The 13,891-nt window shown below is 32.2% G+C and overlaps 1 protein-coding gene across 2 annotated transcripts in view; it reads right to left on the reverse strand.

The window, feature by feature from the left end:
* The window catches only part of LOC124359415, a 41,905-nt gene extending 33,608 nt beyond the window's left edge, over window positions 1-8,297 (reverse strand). The window contains exon 1 of one of the 2 annotated variants that reach the window (XM_046812144.1): window positions 8,144-8,297. The gene's annotated coding sequence lies outside the window, so the exon portion shown is untranslated. Of the gene's footprint in view, window positions 1-7,952; window positions 8,098-8,143 lie in introns of those variants that run through there. The other variant, XM_046812145.1, reaches the window with a different exon arrangement.
* Window positions 8,298-13,891: the final 5,594 nt, after the last annotated feature.

Genomic DNA, 13,891 nt, shown 5'->3' on the forward strand with positions numbered 1-13,891 from the left:
ATTTTCACCAATACCTTTATGGAAGCATTGTAACAAAAAGCTCCGGTTTCAATTCAGTTCGATCTGAGAATCTGATTGGGATACACAGAGAAATGGTCTTTGATGCAATGCAGACGTGTTTTAAGTGGGTCATGGAGACTTAAGCCGGTATTGGCTTTGTTTCCATGGTTAGACCTGCACTAGTGTTTGGGGCAAAAACAGAGGCCAAGATGGTGGTTGCTAGTCTGGCTAGCATCAAAAGGATGGCTTGCCTTACTATCACTGGGGCTTTTCCAAGCGTGCCGGACACAGTTCTCTAGATTTGTCTCAACCTCGCTTTCATAGACATTGTCATTCGGACTTGGCCAGGAGGAGTGTCTACTGTCTTCAGTAGGTGGAACTTTAGTCGTCCTCGTGTTGCAACAGGGGACACTGCAGAATTAGCATCCTGATTCAAGGAAATGCACTGCACATGATCTCTGATCAGATACCACAAAGATCTTTCTTTGACAAACCCTTTAAGATTGTTACACCTTCTAGAGATGATAGGTCGGAGAGAAGGAAAGCTCTTCCACCAGCGGAGTTACATGGGTATACGGATGGCTCTAAAACAAAAAGTGGCACATGCGCTGGAATTGTAAGAGTGAGACTCATGTAGGGAACTGGTGGTCCTTACGGATCCTTATCCACAGTCTATCAAGCAGAAGTCTTTGTCATAATGGAATATGCTCATGAGAATCTTCGTCTACGGTAAAGGAATAAAGGAATAAGATGATTAGCATTTTCACAAATAGCCAGGGAGCATTAAAGGCGTTGAACTCTTAGGTGTTCAACTCCAAACTTGTCTGGGATTGTTATACAGTCATTTCTTTCCTTGGCAGAATCAACAACGTAGCCGTTTGTTGGGTTCCTAAAGCGATCTCTGGGAACGAAAAAGCGATCTCTGGCATCGTCACAGAGTCGGCATTCTCCGGGAGGATAAGCTCGGTAGAATGTGTGACGACTGCTATAACAACTGCTCTTTGACTGTCCTGTATTAGCAAGGGAGCACTACACCATCTTTAGTAGTCTGGACAAGGGTGGTGAATTTCCCCAGGAAAATTTTATCAGTTGTTTTAAGCGGTTGGTATAATTACTGAAACATATACTGATTGGCCTCTTAGTACACTTCTGGAGTGCGCAAAAGGCCCTTGAGGTTTAGCCGTGGCAATAGGCCATTCCTTAGAAGAAGAAGAAGCTTATTTTCTCAAAATTTGACGACAAGTGGTAAACTTGTTAAAAATAGTTGGCCTTCAGTTTGGACCGAATTAAATGTGCGAAAGCCAAAGAAGTATGTTTCCTTGGTTGAATTGTTGTAACGGGAAACTTGGTTGTAAAATTTGCAAGGCAGTTAGTTGTCCCTGTTACTACAGTGATATTATTACTTCCGTTCATATCTGTCAATGTTTTGAGGATATTTTTTAACTAACTTAAGAATCCTAATCAACCCATGATTAAATAGGCCTGTGCTTTTTAACTGTATTACTAAAAACATTTTAAGACAAAAAACTTTTTGAAAAGTCACAAGTCTTAATTTGTTCAAAGTAAAGTAGGTAATTTAGAAATATTGTTAAAAACAATAGTAGTGTTTCCCAAATTGAAAAGCACAAATCAGTTAGTCTAGCAGATTTTTTGTTTTGATAATCAATTACGATTTTTGTAATAAATAAATATTAATCTTTTTCGCATGTAAAATCTGACTATGTTCCTGAAATGGCTTTAACATGTATGCAGTGTGGTCACCGGCGACCGTGCGGGGCATTGTTTTTTTTTATGGTTCAGTGTGGTTCAGCCATTATCATGTTCGGTAAAGTTTATTTACTGCAGTCAGTGTGTTAAGTAAAGTAAAATGATAAGAATCCATTTAGATCTTTATTATTTTTATATCTCATTCTGTTAAATTAGGTTCTTAAACTAGGACGAGTTACAATTCTATATGAGGAGCCAGATTTTGTATTAAATGCCAGAACATTGATTTACTACCAGTAGAATTGTTACACTAATTTAATATAAAATAATCTGGAATTCTAAAAATTAATAATAATTATGAGTTAGAAACCAAATAAATGTATATACACTTTTACAAACATGGGTAATTATATATAGTTCATTAGTCACCCACAATGTTTTTCATATTGAGATAAGCTAGCCAAAATCCATTTCTAAGTATACGATAAAGAAACATGAATGAAAAGTTAGAAAGTCAAGGTTTTTGTAAATAACTGACAAGAAAAACCCTTATCACCTGATCAAAACCTGTCTCTGAGCTGCTCATATTTATAATCAGATCCTCTAAAACTTTTATGTTTTACTGATATGTAGTTATGGATTAACGTATAAAAGGAAAATGCTTAGAAAGTAAATAGGCTAAAAAAACTAATGAGCTATAAGGCATTTAAATTTCAGAAAAGCCAAAAATTTTAAAATCTTACGAAAGGAACTTTTAGTTTATCAGGATAGTAATGCTTTCGTCCATCAGATGTTACCTAATTTAACAATCTACCTGCTTATCTCAATATAAAAAATATAGTGGATCAAAGTAAAGTTTATACAATTACCCAAACATTTAAACCAAAGAACACAACTAAAAATAACTGAACACAAGCATATAACCTAAAGGGTAATTACAAACAGAAATTTAAACTTTTGTAACTACATGTCAAATTATTAGAAAGCAAAATTAATCTTATCAAATTGTATTCATTTAATTTCAATCGAAGAATTAAATAATAAAATATATATATTTTACTTGTTAAAATTTGCCAAACATATCTATCATTGATATCTCTAAGTTATGAGTTGTTACTAATCCATAGAAGGGCAGCAAACAACAATCATTTATAAAAATATTGATTGTATGTATAGTAATTATTAAAACCTACTGTGAAAGTTACTGTAACATCTTTACATTGTATTGTTTACTAAAAAAAGAAGGTAATTATGAACAATTAAGGGTTAACTTCAGTTTCTTTCATATTTTAGTATGACCATTAGGTAGTCCTTAGAAGGCTGATAGTATAGTAAGCGGCCACCACAACAATGAATCATCATTAGTTCTGTTTTTTAAACTATAAAACAATAAAAAACCCAAAATATTCAACCAAATTACAGTTATAGGTATTTCAAATTATAGTATTCGTTCAGCTATGTTTTTATATTTGTAAAAGTAATAACTTAATGATGAATTAAAAAATTATTAAATGTAACAAAGCAGTGTAAAACTTACTTCATACTATTTTTAGGTATTTTATAGATTGAGGTGTTTGACAGGTCAAGACACAAATAGCCTAAAGGCCGGTATCGACAGTGCGAGGCTGCTCGCTGCGAATGCCTCGTGCCATCTGCCTCAGGGTGAGCTCTTCAGCTAGCAGCTAGGTTGTAACCACGAATGCTTACTGCGAGCACGCGAACCATTCGTAGTGAAGACAGTCGGGACAATATGTATTTTTTTCTAGAAATGCGCAAGTTGCTGCCGCTGATTTTATTGTGATTGCGACGATTACCAGGAAAAAACAACAGAAAAAGTGACGTAAACCCCGTTGGTGGGTCAAAAAAATTTATCGAAATCGGTTATAATTGACTGCGACATTTCGCGCCACAAGTCTTCTCTCTTGTTTTTATTATAATATTCAGGGTGTTTCGAGTCCCACAGTAAATGTTTCGTTCCATAACACTTCACTTCACATTGTCTGATCATTTCATGATTATATATGATGACAGTTTCATTGTGGAGGTTTGTTGGTTTGCAGTGCAGAATTGTGTCTTGTACGGTGCGAGGCAGACAGCGCAGGTATCCACTTTACGCACAGCTCGGAGCGAGGCACCTTTGAGCACTGCTCTAAAACCGACAAGCACACGGCTCGTCTCACATTGTGTGACGCGAACGCCTCATAGCGAGCAACTCCGGTATCCACAGTCCGAGGCAAAGCCGAGCATTCGCCAAGAGGCATTTGCAGCGAGCAGCCTCGCACTGTCGATACCGGTCTTAACGCACATTCATTACCATAGTACCTTGAGACTATTACTCTTAACACAAAAACGATTATATTCGGTTTGAATTCATTTCAACCAATATTTTTGTTTAATACATTAAAAACATTACATTGTTGATTTTTACCATTTAACCATAATCAAATCAAGGAACAAAATTATCAATTATTACAAATACCTAAACATTAAATACAAAAACATTCTAATTATATATTTATAATTCTAATTATTGCTTTAATTATTGATATTTTTAATGTATGGAGTAACAATATTGTTCAAAATCAATTCAAAATAAGTAAACTCATTTGCACTGATATCTGTTTGAATAATGGCCACAAGTACAAGGCGATGAACACACATTATCTGTGACACAAGCTATGAGACACATTTATTCTTCTAAATAGTAAAAAGTAAATAAACGTAAAATTTTGTTTGTTTGTTACATTTAGTAAATACACGTAAGCCTAGATACTTTTTGATGATCATTAAATTATTGATATTTTAAATATATAAAACAGATGAACTATATTTTAATTTGAAATAGGCCAACTTAGCATAATTCAGTTCAACATTTTGGTTTCAGTAGTTTGGATAATCAGAAATATTGATGATTCAATTATCTTAGTGGCCGCTTATTATATTGCATCCATAATCTTGATTAGCCTAGTTTTTAATTGATTTGAATTACTTATCTTATATTGTTGAACTAACAACAAAGATACATTTTTTTATGTAATATTCTTTTGTGAAACAGACAGTGGGTAGTCTTTAATAAGCGGCCTACACTCATTATTGAACAGTTGTTTTTATCCGAATGAATAATTTGATATTACAATTTATTTAACTAAACATATGATTCCTATTATTTATTAGTTACAGTTATTTGTAATGTAAAAAATAAACATCAAGAATTAACTAATTTGTTGAGAATTTGAAAATGGCAACGAGTATGAGGAAATTATGTGATAAATTTCTAGATATACATGTGGGGGGAGACTAAATATTAAGTGGCCTACACTCGTTATTCGATTGCTATTATCAAACAATTCCATATATTATCTGACTTCCATATGTAAAATTCATACACAATAAGAGTTATAATAAATTACCGTAACAAGAAGAATCTCATACATTACAATTTTTAAAACATAAATTTAACAATAACAAAACCAATTATGGTCTAGACTTAGATATCAAAGAAACCTTATAATATTTATAACTTGTCCAGCTTGATATCAATGAGTAACCGCTTTTGTGGAATGGAGGAAAGAATTCTCCCTATGGGTTACCAAGAGCCAAACCCACATGTCGAAGTCACTTAAATAAATCTTGGCACTTGTGACAAATATCTCACATATTTTCCTCATATTCATCGCCATTTTCAAAGTCTCAAATATTAGATACTTCATGCCGTTTATTGTTTACATTAAAATTACTATACATAATAAATCGAAATCATATACTAAGTTAAATAAATTGTAATATTGAATTATTCCTTCTGATAAAAACAATCAAACCATTCGATAAAAACAACCGAATAATGAGTGTATGCCGCTTATTAAAGTCTACACCATGTGAGTTTGGCTATTGCCTTTACAAAAACAGTTGCTCTCTGCTATCCTCGAAATCTATAAATAATATTTAACATATTTCTGATGCGTAGGATGCGTAGATATTCCTAGGCCATAGTTGGATATTATTTTGTAATGTTGCTGTTAAATTTATGTTATTAAATATTGTAATGTATTATCCTTGTTGTTAATGTATTATAATTCTTGTTTTGCACAATTAATATATAATATTGAATTTGGATAATATATCGAATAGTCCAATAATAATAAAAATCGAATAACGAGTGTAGGCCGCTTATTAAAGTCTCCCCCAGACAGTTTCTAATATGTACATAATGTAATATGAACATTCCTTGAGATAGTATCTGAATATTCTTAGATCACGTGAGCCAATCAACCCCTCTTCTGAGTAAACGTGACGGCACGGCAGGTAGACAATGAAAATTCTTATCGCTCAACAAAGTCAATGATTGCTTTCCGACACCTAATTTATTTATCATGTTGCTTACGTTTTTAAGAACTGTCTGATTCTCACACTAAAATATGAAAGAAATCAAAATTGGAAAGTGAAAATGTTAAAAATTTGAAGTAATAATTAACTAGCCTTTCATTTGTAAAAATGTAATTAGCCTAATACACAAGGAAATAATATTGAATTTTTATAAGAACATGATTTAAAGGCTAAGCTATCAAAATTTAAATTATGCAATAATGATATGGAAGAGACTTTAATAAGCGGCCTACACTCATTATTCGATTGTTAGTATCAATTATAATGTATTCACAAAATGCAATATGAAACTTCGATATTATGTAATAATTGTACACTACAAGAGTAATAATATATTACAGTTTTAATAACATAAAATTATGTACAATAACAACCTATGGCCTAGACCTACACATAAGAAGAACCTTACAATATTTACAGCTTACCCGGATAGCAGTGTGAGCTGTTCGAGTAATTGTAATTGCTTTTGTCACATCGAGGAAAAGATTCTCCACATGGTTAACCAGGAACTAAACCCACATGTATAGGCCAATAAAGAAATATCCCACACAATTTCTCATATTAATTGCTATGTTCAAAATCTCAAAAAATTAGTTACTTCTTGCTTACTTTAAAAATTACTGTAAAAAAAAAATGAGTGTAGGCTACTTATTAGTCAACCCAAGACATGAAATTTATAACTAAAGAATTTAATCACAGGCTGCAGTATAATAAGAGGCCACCACAATGGAATCACAGTATATCCTTAAAAGCAGTAAAAAGTGACTAAATGTTAAAAACTGTTTTGTTTGTTACATTATATAAGTGCACAACATATATAGTTTTTATATAATGTAGTTTGTGTCAAAATTTTTGTTTCTATAGTTTGGATAATCATAAATATAACTCTATTGTGATTGTGGCCTCTTATTATACAGTAGCCGAATCACGTATTCTGTTTCACTACTATAATTGTAAATGAATATTAATTTCTCATATGTTCATAAATACACATTTTTGAGGGTTGTAAATTTGAGTTCAAATTTAGACTATTCGAACAGTTGTGTATTTTTTCAGTATAACCATTACATGGTAGGCCCTAAATGAATTCTTTGGAACAAAAACAAGAAAAGAACTAATTACTTAGTTTACAGTTGTGATGTAATTTTATGATTGTATTTAAATATTTCTAGTTAAATATATAATTGATTAACTATAATATACAATTGATATTTATAATCAATTATTTTACTGGCCTCTTATGGAACTGTAGCATTGTATACAACTACAATAACCTTGTAAAGTTAAAACAAAAATTGTCTTATATAATAATTTTTAGGGAATTCATTTAATTAATATGATTTTGTAATATAACTGGCTTATATGGTTAACATAGGCCATGTATTACCAAACCTATTTATTAATTTTGTAGCCTAGCCTACAGCTCTAAAGTTGAATTTTGTCTGAATTGAAAATAATGAGTATAACATGCCTACTTAAGCAGCCTAGGCTACTATCATGATGCATTAATAAACACATTATCTGTCCTATTATTGGTCATGGCCACTGCTGATATCTGAAATAGGCAATATGAGAGCACATATTGTGACAACTTCCACCACTAAACAAATGCAAGACCTAGGACCTAAGCCTCCATATTTTTGATATAATTAGATGTGGATAAAAGTAAAACAATGGTTTAAAAATGTTATAATTGAAATAAGCAAATCAATTAAATGGTAGAGAATTGCAATTCAGTTCTTAGTGGGGTTCACTATTTCTACAAGCCAGCTTGGTCATAAACTACTAGGTAGGATCCAAGCACGACTTCGAAAGTTGTCTCCTATATAATAATCTGACATAAATATGGCTCAGATATTTACTATTGTTTATCCAGAAGTTGATTTTGAATTTTAACGCGTTATTCTCGTCTCCACATGATTTTCTTGATCAGCCGATTTTCAGTTGAATACAAGCCAGATGATAGCATTTCAAGGCTATTCATAGAACAATGCGGAACTGCTTGTTCAATAATGCAGGTAGGAGAGATGAAGCCATTATGTTTAAAACATACCTTTATTTGTTTGGCAGCACACTCACAGATAAAACAATGAATAAAATGTAGAATATCCACAATATTCCAAAATTTTTCTAACAATCATTGTGGTACGCAACGTCTATCACGAAAAAAGCAGAAAAACAATCGTTTCCAGCATTGCACAGTTATCAATAAATCCGTTCAGAGTCGCTGTTGGCTCCAATTGATGCATCTAGAAGAAATTCTAGCCAATACAACAGATTTCTATACATGTGTAATAAATGTTACTTTACTCGTTTAATCTTTAGTTATATTAGGATCAACAATGTAAGTTAATGAAACTGAGATGAATTACACTATACACAATGTACACGTTTCTCTTTCGGCAATAGGATGACGAATGAAATATTAATCGTAAGTAATATAAAAAAATAACCAGTAAAAATTATATCTTGGTATATATAATTTTTTTTAGTTAAAGTTTTTAACTACATTAGACATTTAGTTACAAAAAAATTATATCAGCTCACATAATCATATATAATCACGAAAGTTTAGTTTTCTTTACAACTTCTTATATTAAAGTGCGTATACAGAAAAGTATAATATACAGAAAACTTTAGTTTTAGTATGTCAATTGTATTTATTAATGTTTTAAAACATTATCTGTAATGTCACGCTGTTAACTATTAATTTTAATTATATGAAATAGTTTTTACATTTAGATCAGTTATGTATTAAAAACTAATACGGTATAGAGAAAAAGTAAAACGTTTAACACTGAATCTGGCTGTTGAAATTCTTGTAATATCAAGCACTACTTTGTTAGTTGTGCATACCATCATTCAAACCTATGTATAATGTTTGTTATTGAAATAAAGTATATACTATCATTATATTTTATTTTTCAGTATATTGAAAGAAACACTTATATGCAGTTTGATCGATTTTTGTATTTCGATTTAGGATTTTGCTGCTTTACAAACGAAAAAAGTAAACAAATAATCCATAATAAACCCTTATAATAATGTTTTTGTTTATTTTCCAAAATATACAAAATGTCTCTTAAAAGGATTTTAGGCAAAAAAAAAAAAATCACTTTTCACAAAACACACACACATTCGTTTAAAATAACATTTGTAGACATTTTCAGTACGGTCATTATATTTCGAAATTTTCACTATCATATATAATTTGATGTCAAATTATACCACACCTCTACAGAAACCACGTATTTCTTATAATTTGTAACTATAATATTATAACTAAGTTTTAAGAAGGTAGAGATGTTTGGAAATCATACATCAAGGGCAACCTGTTAAAGAGTTGTCAATGTTGTAAAAATATTTAAAACTAATAATGTATTTGCGATTTAACACTTGAAGATAACATTCACTTGAAATAAATATTCCTTTATTGCTATAAAGGCTGAGTTATTTTTAAATGTTTTTCTTAAGAAACAATTCATATCTACACGTTCACTGTTATTATAATGATAATAAAATTGTCTGAGAAGAAAAGCTTTAACACGGAAAAATATTAATATAAATCTATAAAAGAGGTGTGTATATATATGACATTGATAGACTCAGAAACTCTTTGACCGATCGTTATGAAAATTTGTATGTCACTATATTTTTCTACGGAGAAGGTTTATATTCTATACCCATTGATGTAACTCGACACTAAGGCGTTGCAAATGATAATAGTCTCGAAGCACCTGCACATTATAAACTGTACTTACAAGAAATTTATCATATATCAAACACGCTATTTGAATGCGATAACTTGTGATGTATATTTGTCTTTTAAATAAATTTCTGGTAACCATTTTCGCAAGGATAAAAACTTAGAATAAACAAATTACGAAATAAACAGAATATATTTTTAACGTTTATCTTGTGGAATTTCCTAGTATTTTATCAACACATAAATGATAAGTTGCTTTGTTGTATTGGTTGGTTTCATACAAAAACCTGAACAATTGGAAGTTTTTCCGAAGATTCCATCATATATCACATCACAAGTGCATTTACTAAGTAATATAAGGACTTCGATTTTGAATAGCGTGCGAACCACGGTCAACAGCTAGTAAAATATAAATGAGATCAATAATTAGTTACGGTATAATCTTTACCACATGGTTTGATTTTCTACAAATTGGTGTGGTGTTTTTTAGTGGAATATAACGGCAATCTGTTGATGTGAACATTTGCCCATATCTCGTGTCACACCCATGTTTGTCTCGGTCCTTTCACAGAACGCGTTTCTCGCCAGGAATTGTGTAATAAACAAAAATAATCAGAATAACTAATGATGTGAATATGTTGGATATAGCTTGTTATTATTTTACACTGTACTGCAACGATTGCCTGGCTGTTCTAATGAGGAAACACAATTAACCCTTTTGCTGAAATTGTTTTACTCCCTTATTGTCGACCTTGTAAAGTTTTGTAGTTTATTTAATTATAACTAAACAATTATGTTTACTCCTCCTCCAACACTTTTAGAGTAAAAAAAATATTGCAAATGCGATAAAAATATATCGTATAACGGGCTGTATCGTGAAATGTTTTGTTATTAAAACCTTGTTACACGTTTTACAAGTATAATTAACATGTTACCGTCATAATATTTTATGTAGTTTCCAAATATGCTCGATTTAGTTAATAAACTTGTAAATGTACGTTCAAAATGCGTACTGGCGTTTTAAAACTATGTAAGATATGCGGGTCGTCACTACTGTACACTATATGGGTCGGGATAAATAATATACGTTACAGCTTAGAGTACCATTGCTCTAAGACCGCTCATAAAGGAACGGACGGGACACAGAGGTTACATGACGGTGTCTGGTGGTGGACTGCTGGCTAGCCAGCTTGGACCGTTGGTTGTAGGGTAGTAGCGTGATGTGACGTCACAGGAGAGCAGCCTATGAGCATTCTTTATTCGTATCAGACCACATCGTATGATATATCGCCTGACAATACATACTGCCAACATAACTGGTGCAGACATTAAATATTGCTATGGGTACATTACCAACTTAGTATTTATCACACTAAATACACTACCTACAAACTACGGTACAGGAGTTATTGTCAGTGTTCTCATGTAATTATTATGTATGCAACCAAATGATCAAAAGAATTATAGATAGCTATGTTTTTGACGTGACAACGTCTTAAATTAGGTTGCGGCTCGGAGTCACTCATGAAAAAGTGTAACGCCCGGTAACGTTACGATGCCCGTCCAGTGGGTCCGCCGCACGGGATCCGCACGGGATAAAGCAGATAACTGTGGGTCCGCCGCACGGGATAAAGCAGATAACTATGTTTATTCGTGAAAATGTGGAGTGCTTAGATTCGTCATTTACAACAACTACAACAATAAAGGTAAATAATTGTACACTGATATTTCATTATCGTAAACTATGATTGATTGATTAATTGTTAGATTGACACAAAAGTTGAGAAACTGAGTTTATAGGTTATGTCATACTATTGACAAATGTTGATAGTGTTAAGTAAATTATTAGTTTAAATCACTCTGCAATCTATCGTAATTCAGTCGATTGAGAAGAAACAGCGCGTATTGCTAGTCAAACATTTAAAATAACAAATTATAACCTCTAACCTGTCATAACAGTGCGACCAAACAAACGAACTAAACCGACCAATCAGCACGCGCGGAGTTAGAATTTAACTGTGTTTAGCAAGAATTTCAAATTCCAATTTTAGTAAATGTTTTATTCAACTTTACCATTTACAATAACAAATTTTAATTAATTTCAAATTATGTACAATGTTTTAGTAAACAAAATATATTTCTATAGTTAAAATTTGTGCAATTCTTATTTTCATTCAATTCCTTGTTCCTATTGTGCAATTTAATAATATTCATATCAATAAATATTCTACCGAGAAAAAGACGTTGTCACGTAAAATCTTCGCCCGTAAAACCGACTTTACAGGCAACCATAATGTTTTTTGTATTATATCGAGTTACAAAAATTAAAATGCAGGTACGAATTTCTCTGTATTTTTAAATAAATCTTAAACTTATTAAAAACAAATCTATGTACAAAGAATTTTACCAAACCCAAATCTAAACGGTGCCATTTCTCTGCTGGCATCACTAAGCATTTATTGTAAGGTATTTCGTAATTCCACACTCTGTTGACTGTTTGTTTAATACTAATATGCGATTTTATAGTTAGTCTTGTTTTAACGTCATGTTTAACACTTCGCGCCTATGTCCGTAGTATTGACGGAAATCATGTGTTCTCCTTTGGACTGACGTTTTTGTGCTAGTCACTTCACCAGACTATATGGCCATACGACCAACTAGAGTCAATGGGCGAGTTCTTCTCAAGATTGGGATTTTCCGTACGGATTACGATTTAAACATTAACTTCAATATTAAATCAACTGTTTGAAGGCCAGTTTATGGTGATGGTGGCACCTAGGAGGCGTGAACTCGTCCCCCCAACATAAATTTAATATGTAGAATTCATTTAGTTATCCTAAGGAATTACTTGTCTATTATGTATAATATTGTTATTAAAAACATTTGTATTGCAATATCATATTTAGATACAAGAAAACACAAACTGTCGCTGTGTTACTATCACGCTTTCTGCTAGACCGCGGTGCCCCCTCCTCCCCCCATTATCTAGAACCGCGGCCACTTGCCCCGGTCGCTCAGCTTGAAATATTCAGGTGAAGGTTTTTCAGGCTTAAATCGGTGTTCTTTGCGATGCTAAGGGAATATTGTCTTTGAGCTGACAACCTATATGTAGTTGTGGAAAGGCATTCATTTGGCGTGTTGTTACCTGTATTTATAGTTGTATGACACAATGTTATTTTTCCATTATCATGCTAAATCTGTACCCAGTGTAGGTTCAACTGGAATGTATATTTACGAAACAATGTTTTCTATATATGAAAGGTATAAAACTCAGTTCATAGTGGCAAACACATTTCTGTAGCAGCTATGGCCATAATCTGAAAGAAGACTATATGTGTAAAATCGTCAGTCTACAGGAGAAATTGTGGTCACAATAGCCACGTACTCCAAAAATTCTAGTCTTCATAGTATTAACACTGATAGACACGTCTTTCGTTACTTAACACATTGACTGCAGCGGACACACATTGCTACTATATTTGCTGTCCTAAACTCCTAGATAACTGCAGTCGCAGAAAAAGTGTTAACAGCATATTCTGTAGCTAGAGATGTATCATAGTTTTAACACATAATTGCGGTCGCGGACACACATTGCTACTAGGATACCTCTTGTTCTAAAGTCGGTACATGACTAGAGTCACAGTGAAGGTGTTAAATCTTCATCGTTATCATCAAGACACCTAATGTGTAGTTTGAGGATGTTCCACCAAAAGTTAAAATACACACGAAAGTTCATCCATCAAAATCCAATCACATATTATAATAAATCAAATGTTATTTTCATACAATGTACTGTACCCATTAATACGAGTACAAATGTTGATGTCCTGTAAAAATATGAAAGTTATATAAATAATATGGATCAATTGAGTTTATTAGAAACTCAAGGTTTTGTTGAGGATTCTGTTATTTTAAACATAGTTTTGAAATGAATGAAAGATGTCAAGAATAAAATCCTCTCAGAAAATTGCAATGATCAAACCGAATTTCAACTAACTGTTCACAGAGCCAAATAAAGATGTCAACTAATTCAAAGCGTTAAAATGGTTGCATCAAATGGTTTTTTTCTTAGTTTCCCCGTAATAAATATAGTGT

Source organism: Homalodisca vitripennis, chromosome 4 (assembly GCF_021130785.1).
Source record: "Homalodisca vitripennis isolate AUS2020 chromosome 4, UT_GWSS_2.1, whole genome shotgun sequence".
Taxonomy (NCBI): Eukaryota; Metazoa; Arthropoda; class Insecta; order Hemiptera; family Cicadellidae; genus Homalodisca; species Homalodisca vitripennis.